The 13,768-nt window shown below is 55.2% G+C and overlaps 5 non-coding genes across 5 annotated transcripts; all 5 read left to right on the top strand.

The window, feature by feature from the left end:
* Positions 1–1,841: 1,841 nt before the first annotated feature.
* LOC137753900 (small nucleolar RNA SNORD116) lies at positions 1,842–1,933 on the top strand. Its single transcript, XR_011071624.1, has one exon. It is a non-coding gene; the product is annotated as a small nucleolar RNA SNORD116 (small nucleolar RNA).
* A 2,926-nt stretch (positions 1,934–4,859) lies between these two features.
* Positions 4,860–4,951, top strand: LOC137777728 (small nucleolar RNA SNORD116). The gene has a single exon (XR_011076603.1). It is a non-coding gene; the product is annotated as a small nucleolar RNA SNORD116 (small nucleolar RNA).
* A 2,408-nt stretch (positions 4,952–7,359) lies between these two features.
* On the top strand, positions 7,360–7,451 carry LOC137753905 (small nucleolar RNA SNORD116). Its single transcript, XR_011071628.1, has one exon. It is a non-coding gene; the product is annotated as a small nucleolar RNA SNORD116 (small nucleolar RNA).
* Positions 7,452–10,378: 2,927 nt separating this feature from the next.
* LOC137777741 (small nucleolar RNA SNORD116) lies at positions 10,379–10,470 on the top strand. The gene has a single exon (XR_011076609.1). It is a non-coding gene; the product is annotated as a small nucleolar RNA SNORD116 (small nucleolar RNA).
* A 2,408-nt stretch (positions 10,471–12,878) lies between these two features.
* LOC137753910 (small nucleolar RNA SNORD116) lies at positions 12,879–12,970 on the top strand. Its single transcript, XR_011071630.1, has one exon. It is a non-coding gene; the product is annotated as a small nucleolar RNA SNORD116 (small nucleolar RNA).
* Positions 12,971–13,768: the final 798 nt, after the last annotated feature.

Genomic DNA, 13,768 nt, shown 5'->3' on the forward strand with positions numbered 1-13,768 from the left:
AGCTACTTAGGTGAGGGGTGGATTCGTTTGGGTCCTGGTGGAGAGAGGAAGGCAAGGCGAGCGGGAAATACACGTGAGAGTGTTGGCTAAGCCCACAGGCTTACTGTTGGGTGGATAGATGGTCGGTGGACATAGGGTTCCCGGAACTCTTTTGGGATATCTTCAGGAGCAGTTGGAGTCCCATGTAGGGAAAGAATACAGGTGCACATTCATGGACCATCCCAACCTTTTCCTCTCCTTTCTCAATGTGCTTCACGGCGGGTCCTTGTTCCAGTGAATGGTGCCTTCACGGCACAGTATGGTGTCTTCTCACTGGGCCCGATTTGGAGCCGTTGGGATGTTTTGTCCCTGTGTGCCCTCCTTGCCCCTATGTTGAGGATGTTAAGGTGTTCCTTAGGACAGCCCAGCGTCATTGCTATACCCAGTCGGCATAGCATTCCCTGAGGTTTGGAGCTCTCCCCGGAGGTCTTTGGGCCCAACCATGCAGAAAGAAGCGAGTTGGCTGCCAAGGAAATGCTACAGGTTTAAGGGCTGGAGTGAAAGTGTGCTGCAGGGGTCATTTTGTCCTGCCGCCTTCTGGTGCTGCGAGCCTGTGATCTCCAGCATGCATGGCTTCAAGCCAGAGAAGTCATGCCAGTTCAAGGGTCCAGGATGTTGGAGGCGTTCCCTCATTGCACGGCTGTGGGTGACACGTTGGTTCTGGAGGACCTGGGTCTCATGGTTTCTCCAAGGTCTTGTCCTTGAAGGGAAGAAAGACAATGTGCAAGGTGCTACGATAAGATACCCAGTTGCTGCAAGGGTTTGCCCCGCCACTTTGGGCATTGGAATGGCTCCCTTGCCATTAGCTTTGGTGGCGGTCCTAGGAAGTTCCTCTGGCTTGGCAGGAGACCAGGAAGTATGCCTGCTGGTGAGTCTCCCTTGATCAGTCCAGGCGTTCCTCAGGTGCCCTTTGTCACGGGTCCCTACGAGCCGCTTTTGATGGAGGTCGTCATATTCGGCCAAGGGCCCTTCCCTTGTGGACGATCTCTCCCCTTGAGGGTGTGTCCACTGTGTGGAATCATAAGTGCCAAGGGCGTGTTTGTTGCCAAAGAGGGCACTTGTTCTTAGGCTGAGGGGGCCCAGTTGTCCTGAGGGTGTCTCAGGGGATCAGGAAGACATCGTTTTGCTGTGATGCAGGGCAGATTGCTCAGGAGAGGAATTTCAGGGCCCGAGGCCAGGGTCTTGTTGGTCGGCGGCGCTCTTTGTCCTGATGGCCGCACGCTCTGTAGGCGCATGTGCCACGATGCTTTCACGTTTGGGTGCGTACACACAGGCAAGATGGACAGCAAATGAAATGTTGAGGAGAGATAGAACACACATCACTGGGTGGTATCGACCTTTCCCTCGCTGCGCCCGTGGACCCTCCTCAAGCCTGCGTGTGTTCTCTCACCCGAGCCAGGTGGAATGCCAGGGAAAGAATGCCAGCAGCAGCCTGGGGCCATCCGTATAATCCCTGATACCCGTTGAAAGGAGGACGGCGTGGCAAGGCCAGGCCAGGCGAAGGAGTCTCGGAGGGGTCCTGGCGTGCATTCCATGAGGATCCTGCTTTAACCCTTGTTGCGGTAAGCGACACTTCTTTGCTAAACCTAAAGGGTTGGCGACGGGAACGTGTGCACCGGGGCTACACCCTCACCTTCTGGTCTTTTCTCGGGGAACACGAGCTTAGATGCCCTGAGAACTGGCTGCATTTCCTGACCCATGGCTCGGCTCTGGCCACTTCTGTACGCTGATATGATTCAGCTCGCTGGCCGTCCCATGGTGGAATCTGCAACTTTGCATGTCCAACGTTTGAGCATGTGCTTCGATCGATGATGACTCCCACAAGTGCATTCCTTGGAAATCTGAACAAAATGAGTGAGAAATCCCTACCGTCTCCTCGTTGGAACTGAGGTCCAGCACGTGGCTCCCAAAAGGAAAGTAGGGAGAGGTTCACATTGCATTTGCGGCCGAGGGTGTCCACAGCCACGTTGTTCAGGTTGAGGGTTGTGGTCATCTCATGGGGAGAAGAGCCATTGGGAAAGGAGCCTGGGATGCCAATCCAGGCGGGAAGGCGTGGGACAGCGTGCCGTCTCTGGGTTCCTTGGTCTAGCCAGGACTGCTGTCCCCTGCCACGGTTCAGCATGCAGGTAGGAGAGGAAGCGTGCGCCATTGCTGGTTCTGCCACCTGAGCTTGAGTTCTACAGGCTGCCCCCACCGGCTGGTCATTGCCTTGTGGCCTCAAAGAAACAGAAGTCTGTAGGCTCAGGGTCAGAACAGGATTCCAGGCCTAGGGCAGGCTTCTTTGTCATGTTCTGCTTGGGAGACCATATGAATTTAGGTTTCTCCTGATGAGGGGAGAAATCAAATGGGCCACTGTTCCTGGGAGTTTAGGCAATCTGATGGCTCCTCCTCGGGTTGTGTCCTGCTTGTGTGTGCTGTGTGAAGGGGCTGGAAAATGCCTTAGTCAAGCTTGGTCACGGCAAGCTTCCTTGGTGAGGGGTGGCTCTGGCATCTTGCCGTGACACGTTGGGATCCCGGTGGAGAGAGATTAAGGTAAGGCGAGTGAAAGAGAGACGTGAGATGGCTGGCTAAGCCCACAGGTTTACTGGTGGGTGGATAGATCGACGGTGGCCATGGGGTTTCCGGAACACATTTTGGATTCCCTCAGGAGCATCTGGAGGCACGTGTAGGGAGAGAATACGGGAGCACATTTGTGGACTGTCCCGCCTCTTTCCTCTCCTTGGCCGATTTGCTTCATGGCGGGTCCTTGTCCAGCGAAAGGTTGCCTTCATGGCACAGTATGGTGTCTTCTCATGGGGGCCGATTTGGAGGCCTTGGGGTGTTTTGTCCCTGTCTGGCCACGTTCCCCCTGTGTTGAAGACGTGAAGGTGTTCCTGAGGACAGCCAAGCATCATTTCTCTACCCGGCCCACATAGCGTTCCCTGAGGATTGGAGCTCTACCAGGAGGTCATTGGGCGCAACCATACAGAAACAAGGGAGTCGGCTGCCAAGGAAAGGCTACAGTTTTAAGGGCAGGAGAGGATGTGTGGCGTGGGTGTCATTTTTCCTGCCACCCGCTGGTGCGTCGAGACTGTGGTATCCGGCGAGCCTGGCCACAGGCCAGACAAGTCATACCGGTTCAAGTGTCTAGGCTGTTGTCTGGGTTCTCTCGTTGCATGGCTGTGGGTAACAAGTTGCTTGCAGAGTACCTGGGCCTCACGGTTTCCCCAATGTCACGTCACTGATGGTCCCAGAGTGTGAAAGTACCAGACACCACTGCAAGTTACACCATTGCTGCAAGGGTTTCCCCGCCGCGTTGAGCATCGGAATGGTTCCCATGCCATTAGCTTTGTGTGTGGGCCAAGGGTAGGTTGCCAGTCTTGGCAGCAGGCCAGGAAGTATGGCTACAGGTGAATCTCCATTGTTCAGTCCAGGAGTTCCTCTGGTGTGTTTTGTCACCGGTCCCTACAATCTGCTTTTGTGGGAGGTCGTCCCATTTGGCCAAGGGCCGTTCCCTTGTGGAAGATCTCAGGGACCACATTTCCCCTTGAGGGAGAGTCCACTGCGTGGAAGCGTATGCGCCAGGAGTGGTTTGGTTCCCCAGAGGGCAGTGGCTCTTACGCTGAGTAATCCCATTTCCCCTGAGGCTGTCTCAGCGTTTCAGGGTGACATCCCTATGCTGTGTCGGTGGGGAGGCGGCTCAGGCGGGGAAGTTCAAGGCCCATACCAGGGGTTTGATGGACGGCCGTGCTCTTTGTGTTGATGCCCGTGCACTCTGAAGGCATCCGTGCCACGAAGCATTCACGTTTGGCTGTGGACACACAGACATGATGGGCTGCAAATGAAATGTTGAGGGGAGATAGAGCGCACATCGCTGGGCGGTATCACCCTTTGCCTCTGTGCCCCCGTTCACTTTTCTCAAACATCCCTGTGTTCTGTCACACTGAGGCAGGTGGTGGAGTGCCCGGGAACAAACACCTGCAGCAGCATGGAGCCCTCTGTATAGTCCATGGTACCTGGAGAAGTGAGGACAGTGTGGCAAGTTGAGGCAAGTCGAGGCAAAAGAGTCTCAGAGTGATTTTGGCGTGAAGTACTTGAGGATCCTCGTAGGAACCTTGTGCTGGTGAGTGGAAATTCTTTGCAGAAACCTAGATGTTTGGCCACGGGGACTTGTGCCCTGAGACTACACCCTCACCTTCTTGGCTCTTCCAGTGGCACCCGAGATGCGATGCCATGATCCTTAGCTCCATTGGCAGCCCCGTGGGTCGGCTCTGGCCGCTCCTGACTGCTGACATGATTGAGATCGTTGGCTGCCCTGCGGTGGAGCCTGCAACTTTGAACGTGCAGCCTTTGAGCAGGTGGATTGATGATGACTCCCATAAATGCACTGCTTGGCACTCTGAACCAATGAATGGGTCTCAGGTTTCTCCGCAGTCATGTCACTGACGGGCCCGGGGGCGAAAATACAAGGCGCCAGGGCAAGTTACCCAGTTGCTGCAAGGGTTTGCCCTGCCAGTTTGGGCATTGGAATATCTCCAATGCCAATAGCTTTCTGTACGACCCAAGGGCATCGCCTCTGGCTTGACAAGGTTCCTGGTAGAAACCTTGTGGGGGTAAACGGAACTTCTTTGAAGAAACCTAGATGTTTGGCCACGGGGACTTGTGCGGCGAGACTACACCGTCACATTCCGGGTGTTTCCTGGGGCACCCGAGCTCCGATGGCCTGAGACTTGGGTGCACTTTCTGCCCCGTGGCTCGAGTCTGGCCGCTCCCTACTGCTGAGAGGATTGAGCTTGCTGACAGTCCGCGACTTTGCACGTCCAGCCTTTGAGCAGCTGCGTGGATCGGTGATGACTCCCATAAATGCATTCCTTCGAAATCTAAACAAAATGAATGAGCAATACCTACCATCTTCTCATCCTAACTGAGGTCCAGCACGTGGCTCCCAAAGGAAAATTAGGGAGAGGTCCATGTCGCATTTGCTACCGTGGGCTCGCGCAGCAACATTGTTCAAGTTGAGGGTGGCGGGCTTCTCGTGCAGAAAGAGCCATGTGGAGAGGAGCCTGGGATGTCCATCTACGTGGGAAGGCTAAGGACAACTTGACGTCTCTGGGCACCTGAGTCTAGCCAAAACTGCTATCCCCTGCCGTGGTCAGCATGCGGGTATGAAAGGAAGCATGAGCCACTGGTACTCCTCTGGCTTGCCCTCGAGACCTACAGGCCACCCTCGAGCTCAGGTCGTTGCCTTGTTCCCGCAAGGAAACAGAAGTCTCTGCACTCAGGGTCAGAGAAGGAGTCCTGGCCAGGCCAGGCTTCTATGTCATGTTCAGCTTGGGAGGTGGGATGTAGTTTACGTTTGCCCTGATGGTCAGGGGAAATCAAATGGGCCACCGTCCCACGGATTTGGGCGACGCTGTTGGCTCCTCCTTGGGTTGTGTCCTGCTTGTGTGTTGTGTGTGGAGAGGTTGGAAAATGCCTTAGGCAAATCCAGGGGACATCAAGCTACTTAGGTGAGGGGTGGATTCGTTTGGGTCCTGGTGGAGAGAGGAAGGCAAGGCGAGCGGGAAATACACGTGAGAGTGTTGGCTAAGCCCACAGGCTTACTGTTGGGTGGATAGATGGTCGGTGGACATAGGGTTCCCGGAACTCTTTTGGGATATCTTCAGGAGCATTTGGAGTCCCGTGTAGGGAAGGAATACAGGTGCACATTCATGGACCATCCCAACCTTTTCCTCTCCTTTCTCAATGTGCTTCACGGCGGGTCCTTGTTCCAGTGAATGGTGCCTTCACGGCACAGTATGGTGTCTTCTCACTGGGCCCGATTTGGAGCCGTTGGGATGTTTTGTCCCTGTGTGGCCTCCTTGCCCCTATGTTTAGGATGTTAAGGTGTTCCTTAGGACAGCCCAGCGTCATTGCTATATCCAGTCGGCATAGCATTCCCTGAGGTTTGGAGCTCTCCCCGGAGGTCTTTGGGCCCAACCATGCAGAAAGAAGCGAGTTGGCTGCCAAGGAAATGCTACAGGTTTAAGGGCTGGAGTGAAAGTGTGCTGCAGGGGTCATTTTGTCCTGCCGCCTTCTGGTGCTGCGAGCCTGTGATCTCCAGCATGCATGGCTTCAAGCCAGAGAAGTCATGCCGGTTCAAGTGTCCAGGATGTTGGAGGCGTTCCCTCATTGCACGGCTGTGGGTGACACGTTGGTTCTGGCGGACCTGGGTCTCATGGTTTCTCCAAGGTCTTGTCCTTGAAGGGAAGAAAGACAATGTGCAAGGTGCTACGATAAGATACCCAGTTGCTGCAAGGGTTTGCCCCGCCACTTTGGGCATTGGAATGGCTCCCTTGCCATTAGCTTTGGTGGCGGTCCTAGGAAGTTCCTCTGGCTTGGCAGGAGACCAGGAAGTATGCCTGCTGGTGAGTCTCCCTTGATCAGTCCAGGCGTTCCTCAGGTGCCCTTTGTCATGGGTCCCTACGAGCCGCTTTTGATGGAGGTCGTCATATTCGGCCAAGGGCCCTTCCCTTGTAGAAGATCTCTCCCCTTGAGGGTGTGTCCACTGTGTGGAATCATAAGTGCCAAGGGCGTGTTTGTTGCCAAAGAGGTCACTTGTTCTTAGGCTGAGGGGGCCCAGTTGTCCTGAGGGTGTCTCAGGGGATCAGGAAGACATCGTTTTGCTGTGATGCAGGGCAGATTGCTCAGGAGAGGAATTTCAGGGCCCGAGGCCAGGGTCTTGTTGGTCGGCGGCGCTCTTTGTCCTGATGGCCGCACGCTCTGTAGGCGCATGTGCCACGGTGCTTTCACGTTTGGGTGCGTACACACAGGCAAGATGGACAGCAAATGAAATGTTGAGGAGAGATAGAACACACATCACTGGGTGGTATCGACCTTTCCCTCGCTGCGCCCGTGGACCCTCCTCAAGCCTGCGTGTGTTCTCTCACCCGAGCCAGGTGGAATGCCAGGGAAAGAATGCCAGCAGCAGCCTGGGGCCATCCGTATAATCCCTGATACCCGTTGAAAGGAGGACGGCGTGGCAAGGCCAGGCCAGGCGAAGGAGTCTCGGAGGGGTCCTGGCGTGCATTCCATGAGGATCCTGCTTTAACCCTTGTTGCGGTAAGCGACACTTCTTTGCTAAACCTAAAGGGTTGGCGACGGGAACGTGTGCACCGGGGCTACACCCTCACCTTCTGGTCTTTTCTCGGGGAACACGAGCTTAGATGCCCTGAGAACTGGCTGCATTTCCTGACCCATGGCTCGGCTCTGGCCACTTCTGTACGCTGATATGATTCAGCTCGCTGGCCGTCCCATGGTGGAATCTGCAACTTTGCATGTCCAACGTTTGAGCATGTGCTTCGATCGATGATGACTCCCACAAGTGCATTCCTTGGAAATCTGAACAAAATGAGTGAGAAATCCCTACCGTCTCCTCGTTGGAACTGAGGTCCAGCACGTGGCTCCCAAAAGGAAAGTAGGGAGAGGTTCACATTGCATTTGCGGCCGAGGGTGTCCACAGCCACGTTGTTCAGGTTGAGGGTTGTGGTCATCTCATGGGGAGAAGAGCCATTGGGAAAGGAGCCTGGGATGCCAATCCAGGCGGGAAGGCGTGGGACAGCGTGCCGTCTCTGGGTTCCTTGGTCTAGCCAGGACTGCTGTCCCCTGCCACGGTTCAGCATGCAGGTAGGAGAGGAAGCGTGCGCCATTGCTGGTTCTGCCACCTGAGCTTGAGTTCTACAGGCTGCCCCCACCGGCTGGTCATTGCCTTGTGGCCTCAAAGAAACAGAAGTCTGTAGGCTCAGGGTCAGAACAGGATTCCAGGCCTAGGGCAGGCTTCTTTGTCATGTTCTGCTTGGGAGACCATATGCAATTTAGGTTTCTCCTGATGAGGGGAGAAATCAAATGGGCCACTGTTCCTGGGAGTTTAGGCAATCTGATGGCTCCTCCGCGGGTTGTGTCCTGCTTTTGTGTGCTGTGTGAAGGGGCTGGAAAATGCCTTAGTCAAGCTTGGTCACGGCAAGCTTCCTTGGTGAGGGGTGGCTCTGGCATCTTGCCGTGACACGTTGGGATCCCGGTGGAGAGAGATTAAGGTAAGGCGAGTGAAAGAGAGACGTGAGATGGCTGGCTAAGCCCACAGGTTTACTGGTGGGTGGATAGATCGACGGTGGCCATGGGGTTTCCGGAACACATTTTGGATTCCCTCAGGAGCATCTGGAGGCACGTGTAGGGAGAGAATACGGGAGCACATTTGTGGACTGTCCCGCCTCTTTCCTCTCCTTGGCCGATTTGCTTCATGGCGGGTCCTTGTCCAGCGAAAGGTTGCCTTCATGGCACAGTATGGTGTCTTCTCATGGGGGCCGATTTGGAGGCCTTGGGGTGTTTTGTCCCTGTCTGGCCACGTTCCCCCTGTGTTGAAGACGTGAAGGTGTTCCTGAGGACAGCCAAGCATCATTTCTCTACCCGGCCCACATAGCGTTCCCTGAGGATTGGAGCTCTACCAGGAGGTCATTGGGCGCAACCATGCAGAAACAAGGGAGTCGGCTGCCAAGGAAAGGCTACAGTTTTAAGGGCAGGAGAGGATGTGTGGCGTGGGTGTCATTTTTCCTGCCACCCGCTGGTGCGTCGAGACTGTGGTATCCGGCGAGCCTGGCCACAGGCCAGACAAGTCACACCGGTTCAAGTGTCTAGGCTGTTGTCTGGGTTCTCTCGTTGCATGGCTGTGGGTAACAAGTTGCTTGCAGAGTACCTGGGCCTCACGGTTTCCCCAATGTCACGTCACTGATGGTCCCAGAGTGTGAAAGTACCAGACACCACTGCAAGTTACACCATTGCTGCAAGGGTTTCCCCGCCGCGTTGAGCATCGGAATGGTTCCCATGCCATTAGCTTTGTGTGTGGGCCAAGGGTAGGTTGCCAGTCTTGGCAGCAGGCCAGGAAGTATGGCTACAGGTGAATCTCCATTGTTCAGTCCAGGAGTTCCTCTGGTGTGTTTTGTCACCGGTCCCTACAATCTGCTTTTGTGGGAGGTCGTCCCATTTGGCCAAGGGCCGTTCCCTTGTGGAAGATCTCAGGGACCACATTTCCCCTTGAGGGAGAGTCCACTGCGTGGAAGCGTATGCGCCAGGAGTGGTTTGGTTCCCCAGAGGGCAGTGGCTCTTACGCTGAGTAATCCCATTTCCCCTGAGGCTGTCTCAGCGGTTCAGGGTGACATCCCTATGCTGTGTCGGTGGGGAGGCGGCTCAGGCGGGGAAGTTCAAGGCCCATACCAGGGGTTTGATGGACGGCCGTGCTCTTTGTGTTGATGCCCGTGCACTCTGAAGGCATCCGTGCCACGAAGCATTCACGTTTGGCTGTGGACACACAGACATGATGGGCTGCAAATGAAATATTGAGGGGAGATAGAGCGCACATCGCTGGGCGGTATCACCCTTTGCCTCTGTGCCCCCGTTCACTTTTCTCAAACATCCCTGTGTTCTGTCACACTGAGGCAGGTGGTGGAGTGCCCGGGAACAAACACCTGCAGCAGCATGGAGCCCTCTGTATAGTCCATGGTACCTGGAGAAGTGAGGACAGTGTGGCAAGTTGAGGCAAGTCGAGGCAAAAGAGTCTCAGAGTGATTTTGGCGTGAAGTACTTGAGGATCCTCGTAGGAACCTTGTGCTGGTGAGTGGAAATTCTTTGCAGAAACCTAGATGTTTGGCCACGGGGACTTGTGCCCTGAGACTACACCCTCACCTTCTTGGCTCTTCCAGTGGCACCCGAGATGCAATGCCATGATCCTTAGCTCCATTGGCAGCCCCGTGGGTCGGCTCTGGCCGCTCCTGACTGCTGACATGATTGAGATCGTTGGCTGCCCTGCGGTGGAGCCTGCAACTTTGAACGTGCAGCCTTTGAGCAGGTGGATTGATGATGACTCCCATAAATGCACTGCTTGGCACTCTGAACCAATGAATGGGTCTCAGGTTTCTCCGCAGTCATGTCACTGACGGGCCCGGGGGCGAAAATACAAGGCGCCAGGGCAAGTTACCCAGTTGCTGCAAGGGTTTGCCCTGCCAGTTTGGGCATTGGAATATCTCCAATGCCAATAGCTTTCTGTACGACCCAAGGGCATCACCTCTGGCTTGACAAGGTTCCTGGTAGAAACCTTGTGGGGGTAAACGGAACTTCTTTGAAGAAACCTAGATGTTTGGCCACGGGGGCTTGTGCGGCGAGACTACACCGTCACATTCCGGGCGCTTCCTGGGGCACCCGAGCTCCGATGCCCTGAGACTTGGGTGCACTTTCTGCCCCGTGGCTCGAGTCTGGCCGCTCCCTACTGCTGAGAGGATTGAGCTTGCTGACAGTCCGAGACTTTGCACGTCCAGCCTTTGAGCAGCTGTGTGGATCGGTGATGACTCCCATAAATGCATTCCTTCGAAATCTAAACAAAATGAATGAGCAATACCTACCATCTTCTCATCCTAACTGAGGTCCAGCACGTGGCTCCCAAAGGAAAATTAGGGAGAGGTCCATGTCGCATTTGCTACCGTGGGCTCGCGCAGCAACATTGTTCAAGTTGAGGGTGGCGGGCTTCTCGTGCAGAAAGAGCCATGTGGAGAGGAGCCTGGGATGTCCATCTACGTGGGAAGGCTAAGGACAACTTGACGTCTCTGGGCACCTGAGTCTAGCCAAAACTGCTATCCCCTGCCGCGGTCAGCATGCGGGTATGAAAGGAAGCATGAGCCACTGGTACTCCTCTGGCTTGCCCTCGAGACCTACAGGCCACCCTCGAGCTCAGGTCGTTGCCTTGTTCCCGCAAGGAAACAGAAGTCTCTGCACTCAGGGTCAGAGAAGGAGTCCTGGCCAGGCCAGGCTTCTATGTCATGTTCAGCTTGGGAGGTGGGATGTAGTTTACGTTTGCCCTGATGGTCAGGGGAAATCAAATGGGCCACCGTCCCACGGATTTGGGCGACGCTGTTGGCTCCTCCTTGGGTTGTGTCCTGCTTGTGTGTTGTGTGTGGAGAGGTTGGAAAATGCCTTAGGCAAATCCAGGGAACATCAAGCTACTTAGGTGAGGGGTGGATTCGTTTGGGTCCTGGTGGAGAGAGGAAGGCAAGGCGAGCGGGAAATACACGTGAGAGTGTTGGCTAAGCCCACAGGCTTACTGTTGGGTGGATAGATGGTCGGTGGACATAGGGTTCCCGGAACTCTTTTGGGATATCTTCAGGAGCATTTGGAGTCCCGTGTAGGGCAAGAATACAGGTGCACATTCATGGACCATCCCAACCTTTTCCTCTCCTTTCTCAATGTGCTTCACGGCGGGTCCTTGTTCCAGTGAATGGTGCCTTCACGGCACAGTATGGTGTCTTCTCACTGGGCCCGATTTGGAGCCGTTGGGATGTTTTGTCCCTGTGTGGCCTCCTTGCCCCTATGTTGAGGATGTTAAGGTGTTCCTTAGGACAGCCCAGCGTCATTGCTATACCCAGTCGGCATAGCATTCCCTGAGGTTTGGAGCTCTCCCCGGAGGTCTTTGGGCCCAACCATGCAGAAAGAAGCGAGTTGGCTGCCAAGGAAATGCTACAGGTTTAAGGGCTGGAGTGAAAGTGTGCTGCAGGGGTCATTTTGTCCTGCCGCCTTCTGGTGCTGCGAGCCTGTGATCTCCAGCATGCATGGCTTCAAGCCAGAGAAGTCATGCCGGTTCAAGGGTCCAGGATGTTGGAGGCGTTCCCTCATTGCACGGCTGTGGGTGACACGTTGGTTCTGGAGGACCTGGGTCTCATGGTTTCTCCAAGGTCTTGTCCTTGAAGGGAAGAAAGACAATGTGCAAGGTGCTACGATAAGATACCCAGTTGCTGCAAGGGTTTGCCCCGCCACTTTGGGCATTGGAATGGCTCCCTTGCCATTAGCTTTGGTTGCGGTCCTAGGAAGTTCCTCTGGCTTGGCAGGAGACCAGGAAGTATGCCTGCTGGTGAGTCTCCCTTGATCAGTCCAGGCGTTCCTCAGGTGCCCTTTGTCACGGGTCCCTACGAGCCGCTTTTGATGGAGGTCGTCATATTCGGCCAAGGGCCCTTCCCTTGTGGATGATCTCTCCCCTTGAGGGTGTGTCCACTGTGTGGAATCATAAGTGCCAAGGGCGTGTTTGTTGCCAAAGAGGGCACTTGTTCTTAGGCTGAGGGGGCCCAGTTGTCCTGAGGGTGTCTCAGGGGATCAGGAAGACATCGTTTTGCTGTGATGCAGGGCAGATTGCTCAGGAGAGGAATTTCAGGGCCCGAGGCCAGGGTCTTGTTGGTCGGCGGCGCTCTTTGTCCTGATGGCCGCACGCTCTGTAGGCGCATGTGCCACGATGCTTTCACGTTTGGGTGCGTACACACAGGCAAGATGGACAGCAAATGAAATGTTGAGGAGAGATAGAACACACATCACTGGGTGGTATCGACCTTTCCCTCGCTGCGCCCGTGGACCCTCCTCAAGCCTGCGTGTGTTCTCTCACCCGAGCCAGGTGGAATGCCAGGGAAAGAATGCCAGCAGCAGCCTGGGGCCATCCGTATAATCCCTGATTCCCGTTGAAAGGAGAACGGCGTGGCAAGGCCAGGCCAGGCGAAGGAGTCTCGGAGGGTTCCTGGCGTGCATTCCATGAGGATCCTGCTTTAACCCTTGTTGCGGTAAGCGACACTTCTTTGCTAAACCTAAAGGGCTGGCGACTGGAACGTGTGCACCGGGGCTACACCCTCACCTTCTGGTCTTTTCTCGGGGAACACGAGCTTAGATGCCCTGAGAACTGGCTGCATTTCCTGACCCATGGCTCGGCTCTGGCCACTTCTGTACGCTGATATGATTCAGCTCGCTGGCCGTCCCATGGTGGAATCTGCAACTTTGCATGTCCAACGTTTGAGCATGTGCTTCGATCGATGATGACTCCCACAAGTGCATTCCTTGGAAATCTGAACAAAATGAGTGAGAAATCCCTACCGTCTCCTCGTTGGAACTGAGGTCCAGCACGTGGCTCCCAAAAGGAAAGTAGGGAGAGGTTCACATTGCATTTGCGGCCGATGGTGTCCACAGCCACGTTGTTCAGGTTGAGGGTTGTGGTCATCTCATGGGGAGAAGAGCCATTGGGAAAGGAGCCTGGGATGCCAATCCAGGCGGGAAGGCGTGGGACAGCGTGCCGTCTCTGGGTTCCTTGGTCTAGCCAGGACTGCTGTCCCCTGCCACGGTTCAGCATGCAGGTAGGAGAGGAAGCGTGCGCCACTGCTGGTTCTGCCACCTGCGCTTGAGTTCTACAGGCTGCCCCCACCGGCTGGTCATTGCCTTGTGGCCTCAAAGAAACAGAAGTCTGTAGGCTCAGGGTCAGAACAGGATTCCAGGCCTAGGGCAGGCTTCTTTGTCATGTTCTGCTTGGGAGACCATATGCAATTTAGGTTTCTCCTGATGAGGGGAGAAATCAAATGGGCCAGTGTACCTGGGAGTTTAGGCAATCTGATGGCTCCTCCTCGGGTTGTGTCCTGCTTGTGTGTGCTGTGTGAAGGGGCTGGAAAATGCCTTAGTCAAGCTTGGTCACGGCAAGCTTCCTTGGTGAGGGGTGGCTCTGGCATCTTGCCGTGACACGTTGGGATCCCGGTGGAGAGAGATTAAGGTAAGGCGAGTGAAAGAGAGACGTGAGATGGCTGGCTAAGCCCACAGGTTTACTGGTGGGTAAATAGATCGACGGTGGCCATGGGGTTCCCGGAACACATTTGGGATTCCCTCAGGAGCATCTGGAGGCACGTGTAGGGAGAGAATACGGGAGCACATT

Source organism: Eschrichtius robustus, chromosome 1, assembly GCF_028021215.1.
Source record: "Eschrichtius robustus isolate mEscRob2 chromosome 1, mEscRob2.pri, whole genome shotgun sequence".
Classification (NCBI taxonomy): Eukaryota; Metazoa; Chordata; class Mammalia; order Artiodactyla; family Eschrichtiidae; genus Eschrichtius; species Eschrichtius robustus.